A 16,127-nucleotide genomic window follows, 5' to 3' on the forward strand; every position below is an offset into this window, starting at 1 on the left:
CTAGCCAGCTTCAAACCAGCTAGTAGCGCCTCATATTCAGCTTGGTTGTTTGAGGCAGGGAACCCAAATTTGAGGGAAAGTTCGATTTGGGTTCCCTGGTCGCTTTCAATTATCACACTCGCACCGCTTCCAGTTTTATTTGAGGAACCGTCTACATAGAGATTCCATTCTGTAGGGATTTTCGGGGTGTCTGTAAATTCTGCAATGAAGTCGGCCAGATATTGCGATTTGATGGCTGTCCGAGCTTCGTATTGAAGGTCGAATTCGGACAACTCGATTGCCCATTACAAGATTCTGCCTGCTAAGTCTGTTTTCTGTAAAATTCCTTTCATGGGTTGGTTGGTCTGAACCCTAATAGTGTGGGCTTGGAAATATGGGCGAAGTCGTCGAGATGTTAAGATGAAAGCATAGGCGAATTTTTCTATTTTTTGGTAGTTCAGCTCGGATCCTTGTAGTGCCTTGCTGATGAAGTATACGGGTTGTTGCCCACTGTCATTTTCTCGGACCAATACTGAGGCCACTGCCCGACTTCCTACTGCGAGGTATAATACAAGGGGTTCTCCTTCCCGTGGCCGAGTTAGGATAGGAGGTTGTCCCAAGAATTTTTTGAAATCTTGGAAGGTCTGTTCGCACTCTGTTGTCCATTCAAACCTCTTTCCCTTCCTTAGAGTAGCATAGAAGGGGAGAGATCTTATCGCTGATCCCGCTAGAAATCTGGACAAGGCTGCCAATCTTCCATTGAGCTGTTGTACCTCTTTGACGCAAGTTGGGCTCTTCATATCGAGTATGGCCTGGCATTTATCCGGATTTGCCTCGATTCCTCTTTATGTGAGCATAAAACCCAAGAATTTGCCAACTTCTACTGCGAAGGTGCATTTTGCAGGATTAAGTCGCATGCCATGCCTTCTTATAGTGTCGAATACTTGGGTGAGGTCGGACAATAACATCTCTTTACTTTGTGTCTTTATTAACATATTTTCCACATAGACTTCCATGATTTTTCCGATGTAATCCATAAAGACCTTATTCATTAACCTCTGGTAAGTAGCTCCTGCATTTTTAAGTCCAAAAGGCATGACGATGTAGCAGTAGTTTGCTTTTGGGGTTAAGAATGAAGTTTTTTCTTGGTCGGGTGGGTACATTGGGATTTGATTGTATCCTGAATATGCGTCCATAAACGAGAGGTATTTATATTCGGAGGAGGCATCCACTAGAGCGTCGATACTTGGGAGTGGGTAAGGATCTTTTGGGCAGGCTTTGTTGAGATCAGTGTAGTCGGTGCACATCCGCCACTTCTCATTTGATTTCTTCACCAAGACGATGTTAGCTAGCCATAGTGGGTACTTGACTTCTCTTATAAATCCTGCCTCCAGTAGAGCTTGTACTTGCTCCTTCACAACTTGGGATCGTTCTGGTCCAAGCTTTCTACATCTCTGTTGTACTGGCCGAGATCCTGGGTAGATTGCTAGCTTGTGGCACATTAACTTGGGGTCTATGCCTGGCATGTCTGCAGCCTTCCATGCAAAGAGGTCGACGTTATCTCATAAGAACTATACGAGTGATTCTTTTGTGTCTCCTTTTAGGATTGTACCGATATTGGTTGTTTTGTCCGGGATGTCTCCAATCTGAACATTTTTTTACTTCACCTTCCGGTTGCAGGCGGAGTTCTTCCCGCCTCTGAACTTCACCGAGTTCGATGGTGTGGAATTCTTCTCCTCTGCCTCTGAGGTTTAGACTTTTGTTGTAACAGCGGCGCACCGTCTTCTGGTCTGCTTTTATTGTAGCTATCCCCTCTGATGTTGGGAACTTCATGCATAGATATGGAGACAAGACTACTGCACCGAGCTGATTTAATGTTGTCTGACCTATTAAGGCGTTGTAGGCTGAACTCATGTCGACCACGATGTAGTCTATCTTGAGTATTCTTGACTGGTTTCCTTTTTCGAAGGTCGTGTGTAGTGAGATGTATCCAAGTGGCTGAACTGGAGTGTCTCCCAGTCCGAACAGGCTGTTCGGATATGCTCTGAGTTCTTTTTCTTCCAGGCTGAGTTTGTCGAAGGCAGTTTTGAACAAGATGTCGGTGGAGCTTCCTTGGTCTACCAGCGTACGGTGGAGGTTTGCGTTTGCCAGTATGATAGTGATGAGCATGGGATCGTCGTGTCTTGAGATGATACCAGATGCGTCCTCTTTGGTAAAAGTAATTGTGGGGATGTCGGGTGCTTCCTCTTTTCCCTCGACATGATATACTTCTTTAAGATATCTTTTGCGAGATGATTTGGAGATTCCTCCTCCCACAAATCCTTTGTGTATCATGTGGACGTGTCTCTCTGGTGTACGAGGTGATTGCTCAGTTCGTCCGACATCTTCGTCCCGTCTTCTTTTTCTTTGCTCATCAACTCGGCTGGCTAGGTACCGATCTAATTTTCCTTCTCTTACCAGTTTTTCTATAACATTTTTTAAATCAAAGAATTTGTTGGTGGAATGTGCACGGAGTCGATGGTATTCACAATATTCGGTCCGATTTTCTCCCCCTTTCTTGCTTTTGAGTGGTCGAGCCGGGGGTATTTTTTCAGTATGAAAAACTTCTCTGTAGACATCCACAGGGAACACCCGAAGAGGGGTGTAATTGTGGTATTTTTTAATTTTTTCCCCATGTTGATCTTCTTTCTTTTTGGACTCTTTATCCTTATCTCGGGAGGAGTAGGAAAATCCGGATTTTGAGGTCTCTCCTAGTCGAGAGTTCTCCTCCATGTTAATGTACTTCTCTGCTCGTTCTTGCACTTTGTTCAGAGATGTGGGATGTTTTTTCGATATAGATTGGCTAAAAGGTCCTTCTCGCAAGCCATTGATGAGACCCATAATGGCGGCCTCTGTTGGTAGGCTTTGTATGTCTAGACAAGCTTTGTTGAATCTTTCCATGTAGCTGCGGAGACTTTCCTGATCTCCTTACTTGATTCCAATAGACTTGGGGCGTGCTTAGCTTTGTATTTTTGGATGGAGAGTCTGGCCAGAAACTTCTTGGCTAAGTCGTCGAAACTTGAGATAGACTTAGGGGGTAGATTGTCGAACCATTTAATTGCGGTCTTTGTTAGATTGTCGAACTACATCTGACGCGTCGGAGAGGTATATTCTACTTCTGAAATTACTGAGATGATGGCCGGGATCTGCTGTGCCATCGTATAAAGTTATGTCGGGAAGTTTGAAGTCCTTTGGGATTTTGGTCCTCATGATCTCTTTGGTGAATGGGTCTTGGTCCTTACGGGAGTTGCCTTCATGTTTGGATCGAGTATTTTTGGCCTTGAGATCTACTTCGAGTTTTAGGAATTTGTCTTCTAACTCGCGGCGTCGCTTAACTTCCCTTTGTAGGTCTCTCTCAGCTTCTCGTTGATGCTCCACCTCTTTTTCGAGTTATTTTAGGCGATTTTGAAGTGCCTCCATGGCTTCCGTGTTTGGCGAATTTTTATCTTTGTTAGGTTGTGGGGTATCTTTTGGTGTAGAGTCCGTGTTTTTGTGCGGCGTTCTATCTTCTAGATCCGAGTCATGATCGTTGTCATGGTCGTCCGCCATGGTGGTGGGATGACTTCCAGGTCCCCGGCAACGGCGCCAATGTTCCGAGGGTTACCTGAAACTATAGGTCGATCTCGGACGAGATCTTCTGTACTGGTCAGAGATGACGTGTCCGGCTGGTGGATGGCGGCCAGAGCTGTCGTGTCCGACTTGTGGGACTGGCTGCACTACTGATCCTTCATCACCGGAGGGTGGGGGTACCTGCAAGGGACTCCGATGCTTAAGTTAGCAAGGGTATTAGCAGGTTTTTTATAGAATCAGAGTATGAGTTATACCTGGATGCTCTAGTGTATTTATAATGGTGTGGAGTGACCTTTTAGATAAGATAAGTTAGTTATCTTATCTTATCTTATCTTTGAGTGAGGTCATCTTATCTTTAAGGGAACCGCCCTTATCTTTGTAGGCTCGGGCTGCCTTTGGATTGGGGTCATGTTCCTCTATTTGGGCCCTTTATTGGGCTTTCCTGGCAATTTGGCCGAGCTCTTTGAGAAGAGGTCGGATAGTTTGACCTGAAGAGGTCGGTTGCCTTGTCGCTAAACATCCCGGGTCGGACAGCTCGACCCAGGGTATGAACAGAATCTAATAAACATCAAGGATTCTAATAAACCTCATCAATCAACATAATTGAACCGTCATCTGCCTTCCCAAATTCATACTTTGTGTCAACCAATATAAAGCCATGTTCTGAAGCCACACGCGAGAAATTCGAATTTCATCAAAGCAAGCCAATGTCAAAGAGTCAAATTGCATCACAACAATAATAATGATAAGTTTCCTACTCATCACAGGTATTTATACTTTTGTTCCAGTAAGGCATTATTGAAAAGAATACAAGGACAAGTTTGAGATTTTCATTTAACTAGAAGTGATCCAGTGCAACAGACCGACAATTCTAAAAAATAAGTCTACACCATCTATTCATCTCTATAATCCAAATAACAGATAGCACATACACTGAGAGTGTGTTGTTATCGTCTTGGGATACATTGAGAAGGCATATCATTACTTTTTTCATTTCACAAAATTTATAAATGACATATAAAATGCTTAATTACCTTACCGTATTTAAATAGACTTAAAACTTTTTTGTTGACTTCCTCATAATCAACTCTTATCATTAATTCCCTTTCTATAATCTACAAGGGAAATTGATCATAAAAAGAATTGAGAAAGCTAGATAAAAGAAAACTATAAAAAAAATAGTAAAAACATTATCCACCATTAATCATATCCTCGCTAGTATCAAGAAGCAACTGTACGGTATGATATGAACTAGGCTCTTAAGAAAATAATATTATCCACCTGAAGAAGAAAAACATTGACGCTGCCTTAAAAAAAAAAGAAAAAAACAGCATAATAAGATAGATTTGCCTATTGTTTCTTATTCCTGCAACATTATTTGATCTGTCTATTCATTCCTTGGGTATCTAAATCTAGTCTTTTACTGTAACTTTAATTGTATTAAAAAGATAGATGCAGATGAGAGTACAAGGAATAATACCTCATCAGCCAGCTTTTGGTTTTTTACCAAAACTGGGATGTGTTATATAACATTATAGCCTATTAAATAAAGAGACAAACAATTGTAAGAATGCAAAACAAAAAATATAAGGACCTCACCATCCGGGAGGGCATTGCCACAATAGTTCCAGATGCCTTTATTGTAGACTGTCCATAATGAAGTATAGTACTTTCGGTCATAAACCCTTTAGCTACAGCAGTAATAAGGTGGCAACAAACAGTTTCTAGAATCCTCATCTCTGCTTTTGTAAAGAAAATATTTTGATAATATTGAGAACAATATGAATAAAGAATGAGCATAGCATGTTGAAGTTTGGGTAGCATGAATAAACTTAGAGCACTTAATGATAACTGCAATATTTACTTTTATCCCAGTTACTCCGAAAAAATATATTCTATTTTTATCGTACTTTTCAAGCTATGATTTCCAGCAAACTAACTCCTCCTCCACAACCTATACCAAATATATATGCCAATTCATAACCATTGAAATCATTTGATAAAATGTGGATGCAAGCACTAATCCGAAATACCAATTAACAAAACACTCACCAACAAACTCAACAGGAAAAACATAACATTTCTTTGCTATGGTAACATTAGGATCAGGAGTGGACACAACGACATTAGCAGTTATATACTGGGTTCTCTCAAATCATCACAAGCTTGTCTGGTTAAGCACCAAGTAAACAGTTCATATAGAGAACAAGGATAGAGAATAAGAACACAAAACCTGTCCCTTGAAGGGAATTGAGGCAAGGACTCTATCAAATGCACTCTGTCATATGACCACAAGTAACCAAATTCATCAATTTTTCAAATGATTTTTTTAGTACAATGTTTTCTGCTTTTATATTACTGTTGCAATTTTACTAGAAATCTCGACTTCCATTCATTTGTATTAATGAGTAGATAAATTAGAGAGGGATTAAAGAAGGAAATATGCACCTTTCCCCTGGTTTTGGAGGTGTTGGCAGGAACCGTATGGTGAAGATTTGTTTCGGAGAGGCAGTTAAAGGGGGAGGTGGTTCTGATGGATTGGAGCACTTGGTTCTTGCGTGTGCTATTGAGAAGAGTGTCGAGCAGGGCGGCGTGTTCTTGTTGTTGTGGTTGTGCGGCGGCGGAGAGTGTGGGAAGTTGTTGTTTGGTTTGAAAGTGAGCGCGCAGGAGGTTGGGGGAGGTGGAAGAGTGGGTGTGAGGTTGATTTTGAAAGGGGTTTTAGGAGGGTTAAACGTAGCAGCCATAAACATGGATTCACTCATCGCACTGTGTAACACCCTAATTAGCCTAAGCTTTACCTCGCATCGTAAAGCAAAGGTTAATCAGAGATTGCGACAGTTCTAAACTCATACATATTATATATATAGAAAGAATAGTATAATCTAGAAGCCCGATGAAGGATATAGCTTAAATTTTGGATTTGAAAAGCGCAAAACGTACTAAGGAAACTACTAGCTTAAGGCACAAGAAACAGATAAGATACAAAAAAATATAAGTATATAATATCATAGGAAACTAGCCTCGACTCGCGGAGTTTAAGCCGGCTAGCCATATACAGGTATACAGAACCATACAGTGAAAACAGCTTATACAAGTTTTTCTCTCCTAAAACAAGCCTCTAAGCAAAGACAAAATATAAAAGAGAGGTGTATAAACAAGATAAACCAAAAAGACTCCAAAAGAATCCAAGATCCTCCACTTCTGTCACCATCCAAAGCAACTCACCGAGGTGAGTTGTGACCTGCTTCTGAAAAACACAACAAAGATATGGTGTGAGAATCAGAGGTTCTCAAGATGGTAACAGTGCCCAGTGATGTAGAATATAAGACCCCAGGATGCCAAAGACAATTTGTTCTGAGGGTTACCTGAAACTGTAGGTCAATCTCGAACGAGATCTTCTGTGCTAATCGGCGCTGACGTGTCTGACTTGTAAGTGGTGGCTGGAGCTATCGCGTCTGATTTGTTGGACTGGTGGTGATGCTAATCCTTTGTCACCGGAGGGTGGTGGTACCTGCAAGGGACTCCGATGTTTAAGTTAGCAAGGGTATTAAGCAGGTTTTTAGTAGAATCAGAGTATGAGTTATACCTGGGTGCTCCAGTGTATTTATAATGGTGCGGAGCAACTTCATTGGAGATAAGATAGTTATCTTATCTTATCTTATCTTATCTTTTGAGTAAAGTCATCTTATCTTCAAGGGAACCGCCCTTATCTCTATAGGCCTGGGCTGCCTTTAGATTTGGGTCGTGTTCCTCTGTTTGGGCCTTTTTGGGCCTCTATAGTGATTTGGCCGAGCTCTTGGAGAAGAGGTCAGATGTTCCTGACCTGAAGAGGTCGGTTGGCTTGTCGTCAATCATCCCGGGTCGAACATCTCGACCCAGGGTATGAACAGTGCCCCTGCTCGAGTGTGGTCTTCCTTTTGAAGTCGAGTCCTTAGTTTTAGGACTTCAATCTTTCTCTGGAGAAGCCGAGCTCGAGCATCGTCGATTTCTTCCTTGTAGAGTTTCTATTCCGAGGGTTACCTGAAACAGGAGGTCGATCTCGGATGAGATCTTCTGTACTGGTCGGTGCTGACATGTCTGGCTTGTGAGTGGCGGCCGGAGCGGTTGCATCCGACTTGTTGGACCGACTGCACTGCTGATCCTTTGTCACCGGAGGGTGGGGGGTACCTGTAAGGGACTCCGATGCTTAAGTTAGCAAGGGTATTAAGCAGGTTTTTAGTAGAATCAGAGTATGAGTTATACCTGGGTGCTCCAGTGTATTTATAATAGTTGTAGAGTGACCTTTTTAGATAAGATAAGTTAGTTATCTTATCTTATCTTATCTTTGAGTGAGGTCATCTTATCTTCAAGGGAACCGCCCTTTATCTCTATAGGCTTGGGCTGCCTTTAGATTTGTGTCGTGTTCCTCTGTTTGAGCCCCTTACTGGGCTTTTCCGTCGATTTGACCGAGCTCTTTGAGAAGAGGTTGGGTATTCTGACCTGAAGAGATCAGTCGCTTTATTACTGAACATCCTGGATCGGATAGCTCAACCCAGGGTGTGAACAGTGCCCCTGCTTGAGCTCGGTCTTCTACTTTGAGGTCGAGTGTTTGACTTCGATCTTTCTCTAGTGAAGCCGAACTCGAGCATTTTGTCGATTCTTTTCTTTGTAGAATCTTTTTGAATGTGGAATGTTTTCTTCTAAAAGTGTGCATTTTTATATCAGCACTTTGTTCTTGGGAACGTGCGAGGGTTTAATACCTTCATTAATTGGTATTAATTTTCCCGTTTCCCTTGGCTTTATTTTGAATTTTTTTGCAATCAGAAATGGTTTCTCTCCTTCATCCTTCTTTGTAACTTTTCCCTTCGTTCTCTCGCTTTCTGTTTCTCGCCTACATTTTGCCTTTCCTTGCGTTGCGGCGTCATTCCACGATCCGGCGATTCCGTCTTTCCATCTTCAACTCCTCCGGTTTTTTCAGGTTGGTTCCATTTATAGTTTCTTCACTTTGCTCTGTCTTTTGGTTTTCTGGTAAGTCCTTGATATTTGACTGCATGTCGAAAAAGCTTGAACCTTTCTATGATCTTGTGTTTGCTTGTCGCTGTAATGTGTTTTATCTGACTTTCTTTTTCGTTTTTACGCATACTCCTGGTATTTCTGTTTGAGGCTTCCTAGGGCTTTGCACATTCTACTGCCTCTTCTGACATCAAGGTTGAAAAAGCTGTATCTTGCTTTAACCATTCAAAAGATTGTCCCTTGATTTCTGCCCTGTTTGGTGGCTTTTCTCACTGCTGATCTTTGTAGATAACGACACTTGTTAAGATTTTCTTTGTTTGTTTGGGATGCATCTTTGATGACTATTTCTTCTGGACATTTTGTTGCTATCTGCTTTCGTTTTTTATTTTGGATTGGGACGGTGAGTTTGGGAGGTAGCTCATTTGGATGGCCGCGTTTGATTTGTGGTTTGTGGCCTTCGAGGTGTTGTTTTGGTTGTAGACCAGAGAGGGTTTGTTATTTTCTTGTGTCGAGACGTACGCCTGTTTTTCCTAAATCCTTGTCCTGTTGACTGCCTCCAAAGGATGCCCCTTGATCTTTTTGGTATGGGTCCAAGGGTTTCCTTTGTTGCTTGTACTATACTAGATTATGTTGGCTGAGTTATTCTGATTTCGTCTAGGATGTTTTTTAGTAATCCAATCTTCTTTTCTTATTTGTAGGACTCGTTTGGCCATGTCTTCTCGCAATAACATTGTAGAGATGTCTTCTAAAGTTCCCGAGGGGATGTCCGATTGGCTGGACTCCCTTGTCTTAATGTGTGTCTCTGTGGTGGATGCTGAGTTTTGTGTAGAGCTGAGGAAACGTCATAGGGTTTGTGGTGGCGGTGCCCGAGAGAGGGATTATGAGCTTGTAGCGCCCGACTCTGACGAGAGGGTTAGTTTTCCTACTTTGGTCGAGGGAAAGCGTCCCTTCTTCTACGCCTATGAATATTTCTTTAGCTAGTTGGATATTACTTTTCCCTTTACTGCTATCGAGACCGACTTGTTGTGGTCGTGTAACATTGCCCCATCCCAGCTTCATCCGAATTCCTGGGGTTTTATCAAGATCTTTCAGCTGCTTTGCCAAGAGTTAGGCGTAACACCTTCTCAGACTCTTTTCCTCTATCTTTTTTTTTCTGCCAAGCCTGGAGCTTCTTCCAAAAAGAAGGCTTCCTGGGTTTCTTTCAGGTCTGCCCAGGGGCATAAAGTTTTTGCCATGTATGATGAATCTTTTAAGGATTTTAAGAATTATTTCTTTAGAGTCCGCGCTGTTGAGGGGGTCCGCCCCTTTTTTCTTGATGAGAATGACGAGCCTGCTTTCCCTCTAGAATGGCAAAAGGATATGAGAGTGTCTCGTTATACCTGGGAGATGCTTGACGAGGTTGAACGGGCTTTTGTAATTGTTCTTGAAGATTTATGGGGGGAACCACCCCATCTTGATACAAAAAAGTTTTTGAGTGACCCGTCTCTGGTTCGAACTGCTTTGGGTACTCTCTGATTTGTTTCTGTACTTGTTTCTTAGTTTTACTTCTTCTTTTTGTGATTGTAACCTATTACTGTGGTTGATTCTGTATTTTCAGAGATGTCTAAAAACAATGATTCCATGAAGGCCTTCAAAAAGGCAAGGAAGGCTGCTGCTGCTCAAAATATCTTGGCCAAGGTGACAGGAGAGGGATCTTCTCAAGTTCAGGTGAAGCCGCCCGTGCCAAGTTCTCCTGGGCCGAGGAAGGTGATCCCCACTCCTTGGGTTCGTCTGGCCGACCCTCCACAGACTTCTGCTGCTACTTTTGGTGCTCCTCCCAACAAGAAACAAAAAACAATTGAGCCTTTCAACCTTGATGCTCCTGACTTCGATGCGGTGGAGTTCGTTGATCAGCAAATCAGTCCTTATGGTGCCCTCTCCATGGATGATGTATCACTCCTTCGCCATTTAGATTTTATAACTCGGAGTAGCATCAAGATGGCATATGTGGGGCTGCCCTATATCGTACTGCCCAAAATCTTCCCCTTCACGCTACCAAAGCCTTCATGGAGGAGGCTAAACAGGAGTTCGATCGGATGAAGGTCTTGAAGGAGGAGCTTGAAGTAAAAGTAGCAAAACTGGAAAAGGAACTGAAGAACGAGAAGGCTAGCTCTCTTGCCCTGGCAGCTTCTGTGAGGTTGGCCGAGGACACTGCATTGAGGCATAAAGACAGTTACGTCACATCCTATCGGGAGGTGATGCGTCTGAGGGAGGAGTTGGAGTCTGCCTGAGTTGATTACTCCGAGCTTCAAGGTCACCTTGTCGACAGCGTAAATGCTGCTTTTGATAACCTGAAGGAGCAGGTTCAAGTTCTTGCTCCTGAGGTTGACCTTACTCTCTTAAGCTTGGACAATGTTGTGAGGGATGGTGATGATGATGTCGGACCTCCCTTTGCGCCTGATGCTAAAGTGTCGACTTCTACAGTTCCTCCAGCTGGGATCGTTCATCCTGTATCCGATCTGGACTGTCAAATCCTGAATCGGGATGATGGGACCGTGGATGCTGTGCCCGTTCAGATTCGCCCTCCTTCACCCCGTGCTGATGCTCCCGGGAAGGTGTTCATATCCTGGGTCAAGCTGTCCGTCCCGGGATGTTTAGCGACAAGTCGACCGACCTCATCAGGTCAAACTATCCAACCTCTTCTCAAAGAGCTTGGCCAATATCCGACCTCTTCACAAAGAGCTCGGCCAAAATCACTACAGAGGTCCAAGAAGGCCCAAATAAAGGGACACAGCCCAATCTAAAGGTGGTTAAAGCCTAGAAAGATAAGGACAGTTCCCCAGAAGATAAGATGACCCCACTCAGAGATAAGATAAGATAAGATAAGATAACTAACTTATCTTATCCAAAAAGGTCACTATCTCACCATTATAAATACACTGGAGCACCCATGTATAACTCATACTCTGATTCTACATAAAACCTGTTTAATACCCATGCTAACTTAAGCATCGGAGTCTCTTGCAGGTACCCCACCCTCCGGTGACAAAGGATCAACAGTGTAGTCAGTTTAACAAGTCGAACACGGCAGCTCTGACCGCCACCTACCAGCCAGACACGTCAGCACCAACCAGTACAGAAGATCTCATCCGAGATCGACCTCCAGTTTTAGGTAACCATCAGAATATTGGCGCCGTTGCCGGGGACCTGGAAGTCATCCCACCATCATGGCGGACAACCATGACAACGACCACGATTCAGATCTAGAAGATAGAACGCTGCACGAGAATGCGGATACTACACCAAAAGATACTCCTCAACCCAATAAAGGCAAGAATTCGCCAAACGAGGAGGCCATGGAGGCACTTCTAGATCGCTTAAAGCAACTCGAAAAAGAGGTGGAGCACCAACGAAAAGCTGAGAGAGACCTACGGAGGGAAGTTAGGTGACACCGCGAGTTAGAGGACAAGCTCCTAAAACTTGAAGCAGATCTCAAGACCAAGACTACTCGATCCGGTCACGAAGATGAATCCCACAAAGATCAAGATCCATTCACCAAGGAGATCATGAAAGCTAAAGTCCCAAAGGACTTCAAAGCTAACGACATGACTCCGTATGACGGCACATCGGATCCAAGCCATCATCTTAGCAATTTCAGAAGCAGGATGTATCTCACGGAAGCCTCAGATGCAATCCATTATTTTCCATCCAGAAGGACAAAGCCAAGCACGCCCAAAGTCTATCAAGCAAGGAGATCGGAAAAGTCTCCGCAGCTACATGGAAAGATTCAACAAAGCATGCCTCGACATACAAAGTCTTCCAACAGAAGCGGCCATCATAGGACTCATCAATGGCCTAAGAGAAGGACCTTTCCGCCACTCAATATCCAAGAAGTACCCAACATCTCTAAACGAGGTTCAAGAAAGGGCGGAAAACTATATCAATATGGAGGAGAACTCCCGATTGGGAGACAGCTCAAAAACTGGATTCTCCTAACCCACCACGAGACAAGGACAAAGAATCCAAGAAAAAAGAAAATCAACCCGGTGAGAAGCCTAGAAAATATCACAATTACACCCCTCTTCGGGTGTCTCTTGTGGATGTTTACCGAGAAATATGCAACACTGAGAAGATCCCACCACCTCGCCCAATCAAACACAAAAGAGGTCGGACGAATTGAAGGTCCACCTCACACCAAAGAGGTCGGACGAATTGAAGGTCCACCTCACACCAAAGAGGTCGGACGAGTTGAAGGTCCACCTCACACCAAAGAGGTCGGACTTGTTGAAGGTCCACCTCACACCAAAGAGGTCGGGCGAGTTGAAGGTCCACATCACACCAAAGAGGTCGGACGAGTTGAAGGTCCGCCTCACACCAAAGAGATCAGACGTGTTGAAGGTCCACCTCACACCAAAGAGATCGGACGAGTTGAAGGTCCACCTCACAACAAAGAGGTCGGACGAGTTGACAGTTCACCTTACAACAAAGAGGTCGGACAAATTGAAGGTCCACCTCACACCAAAGAGGTCGGACGAGTAGAAGGTCCACCCCACACTGAAGAGGTCGGACGAGTGGAACATCCACCTCACACCGAAGAGGTCGGACGAGTTGAAGGTCCACCTCAGACCGAAGAGGTCGGACAAAGGTCCACCTCACACCAAAGAGGTCGGACGAGTTGAACGTCCACCTCACACCAAAGAAGTTGGACAATTTGAAGGAAGAGGTCGGACGAGTTAAACGTCTACCTCACACCGAAGAAGTCGGACGAGTTGAACGTCCGTCTTACACCCCTGAGAGATTTGTTCATATGATAAATGGAGGATTCGCAGGAGGAAGGATCTCTAACTCATCTCGCAAAAGACACCTCAAAGAGGTATATTAAGGAAGGGAGAGAGGTTCGAAAAGGACAACGGAATGCGAACAAGCCTTCCGAGATTTCAAAAATTCTTGGGGCGACCACCCGTTCTCACCAGACCCCGGGAAAGTGAAAAACTCATATTATACCTCGCAGTGGAAAATCGGGCAATAGCCTTAGCACTAGTCAGAGAGGACGAAAGTGGGCAACAACCCGTCTACTTCATCAGCAAAGCTCTACAAGGGGCCGAACTAAACTATCAAAAGATAGAAAAAGTTTGCCTACGCCCTCGTACTCACCTCTCAACGACTCCACCCATACTTTCAAGCTCACACTATCAGAGTTCGGACCAACCAGCCCATAAAAGGCATCCTACAGAAAACAAACTTAGCTGGAAGAATCCTACAGAGGACAGCTCAGATAATTCAGGGGACCCTGGACAAAACCAGAGAATATCTCGGACAATTCGGGGGACCCTGGACAAAAACAGCCAACAACTCGGACAAAATTGGGGAAAATGAAGACTGACACATAGAATGCCCGAGCTGATGCATTTTCAAAACTACGAAATCCAGCCAATCAGACTTGCTGTCCGGGATCTTAGCAGACATCTCAAAGATATAGGTCGACTATGGGGTTACTACCAGACAACTCGGGTAAATAAGGAAACAACTCGGACAATAACAGTAAAATATTAAATGACAGACGTGGCAGTAAAAGGGAAACCCCAAGACTCACAAGAAAGTCCAGGGGCACCCTTTGGAGGCAACAACAGGGCAAGAACACAGAAAAAAGAAGTCGACAATCTATACCTAAACAGTCCGAACACCTCTCAAACAAAAGGTCAAAAAAAAAGCTAGAACTTTTGTACAAAAGAAGTCAGGCAACGATGAAAAGAAATAGGAACAGCAACCAAATCCTAAGCAAAGCACACATTCTCCTCAAAGGCGAACGACAAAAGAAAAGTCACAACAAATGATCAAAGACACAAACTTTTTGCAGAAAGAACCAAAGTTCTTTAGATCAAAAGGGAGCTTGGGCTGAAGAGCTCCCACAAGTCCTATGGCCATATTGGACAACTCCACGCTTCACCACGAAGGAATCACCTTTCCGATTAGCTTACGGAATGGAGGCAATGATCCCAGTGGAGGTCAAAGAAGGATCGCCCAGAGTGATCCACTACAGTGAAGAGGCCAACTCCCAACTTCAAAAGGAAGAACTCAACCTACTTCCAAAAACCCGAGACTCGGATCAAGGAAGAAGCGTTAAAACGTCAAATGGCCTCAAGATACAATCAGAAAGTAATCTAGCAACAACGATCTCATTCTAATCCGAAATGACATCAGAATAGGTTGGTCAGGAGAAGAGAAGCTAGCAGCCAACTGGAAAGGACCATACCAAGTTGTTCAGAAGAATTGGGAAAGGTTGCTACAAAGTGTCCAACCTCGAGGGGCAAGAGCTACCAAGGTCATGGCATGCCTGCAATCTAAAAAGGGCGCCAGGCCGAGATCCAAAAAGATTGCCCGACCTAGAAAGGTAAGTACTAACATGTACACACTCTTATCTTCATTTTATTGTTTAAAAGATTGCAGATTCCCTAAAAAGTTTCCTACCAAGACGCCCGACTACGGCAGATCGGCAAGGTGAACACCAAATTCACCGCCCGATCACGACAAAGTCGGCAAGATGAAAACCAAATTCATCATCCGATTACAAAGCGACAAGTCGGCAAGGTGAAAACCAACTTCACCGCCCGACCACGATGAAAACCGAATTCATCGGTCGACAAAGTGAAAACAAAATTCACTGCTATACCAAGACGCATTAATCTGAAACGCAAATTTCACTGCCGGATCACGACAAGGTCGGCGGGGTGAAAACCAAATTCACCGCCCGATCACGATAAAAGTCGGCAAAGATGAAACCAGAATTCATCGCCCGATTTCGACAAGGTCGGCAAAAAAGTGAAAGCAGAATTCATCGCCCGATTATAAAGCAACAGATCGGCAGAAAGTGAAAAAACAATTTCACTGCACGATCATGATAAAGAAAATCGTTCGATAAAGGTGAAAACGCGATTCACCTAAAAGACGATCTAAAGATAGCAACCACCTTCTACAAATCGGCAAAGATGAACACAGAATAATGCAAGAAGTTATCGAAAGTGATCCGAAAAAAGAACCTGACGAGGTCTTAATAGATTGCTAAATAGTAACTTAAAGACTGGCCGACGTTAAGAAGTCGGACCAAGTCAACCCAAGTTATAAGTAAACCCTGGAAAGAGGTCTGGCCAACCCTATAAAAGAGGATTACTTTAACTTAGAAGGGCTCAACATGACAAAGTCGGCCCAAAACATAAAAGTTATAAAAGTAATCCCTGAAAGAGACTTGACAAAGGTCCAAGAAAGAGGATTACGAAATAACTTAAAAGAGATCGACATAAAGAAGTCGTTCTCCTACAACGGACAAGTTATAAAAGTAATCCCTGAAAGAGACCTGACAAAGGTCCAAGAAAGAGGATTACAAAAATAACTTAGAAGGGCCCGACATGAAGAAGTCAGCCCAAGCCAATTAAAGCGACAGATTGGACCGACGAGAAGAAGTCGGACCAACAAAAGCTACAGCTTGGACCGACAAGAAGAAGTCGGACCAACGAAAGCTACAGCTTGGACCGACAAGAAGAAGTCAGACCAACGAAAGCTACAAATTGGAC

General features: G+C 43.7%; 1 pseudogene; it reads right to left on the bottom strand.

Moving 5' to 3' along the window:
* The window catches only part of LOC112721974 (phosphoribosylaminoimidazole-succinocarboxamide synthase, chloroplastic-like), a 63,582-nt pseudogene extending 58,257 nt beyond the window's left edge, over positions 1–5,325 (bottom strand).
* Positions 5,326–16,127: the final 10,802 nt, after the last annotated feature.

This window comes from Arachis hypogaea, chromosome 11 (assembly GCF_003086295.3).
Source record: "Arachis hypogaea cultivar Tifrunner chromosome 11, arahy.Tifrunner.gnm2.J5K5, whole genome shotgun sequence".
Taxonomy (NCBI): Eukaryota; Viridiplantae; Streptophyta; class Magnoliopsida; order Fabales; family Fabaceae; genus Arachis; species Arachis hypogaea.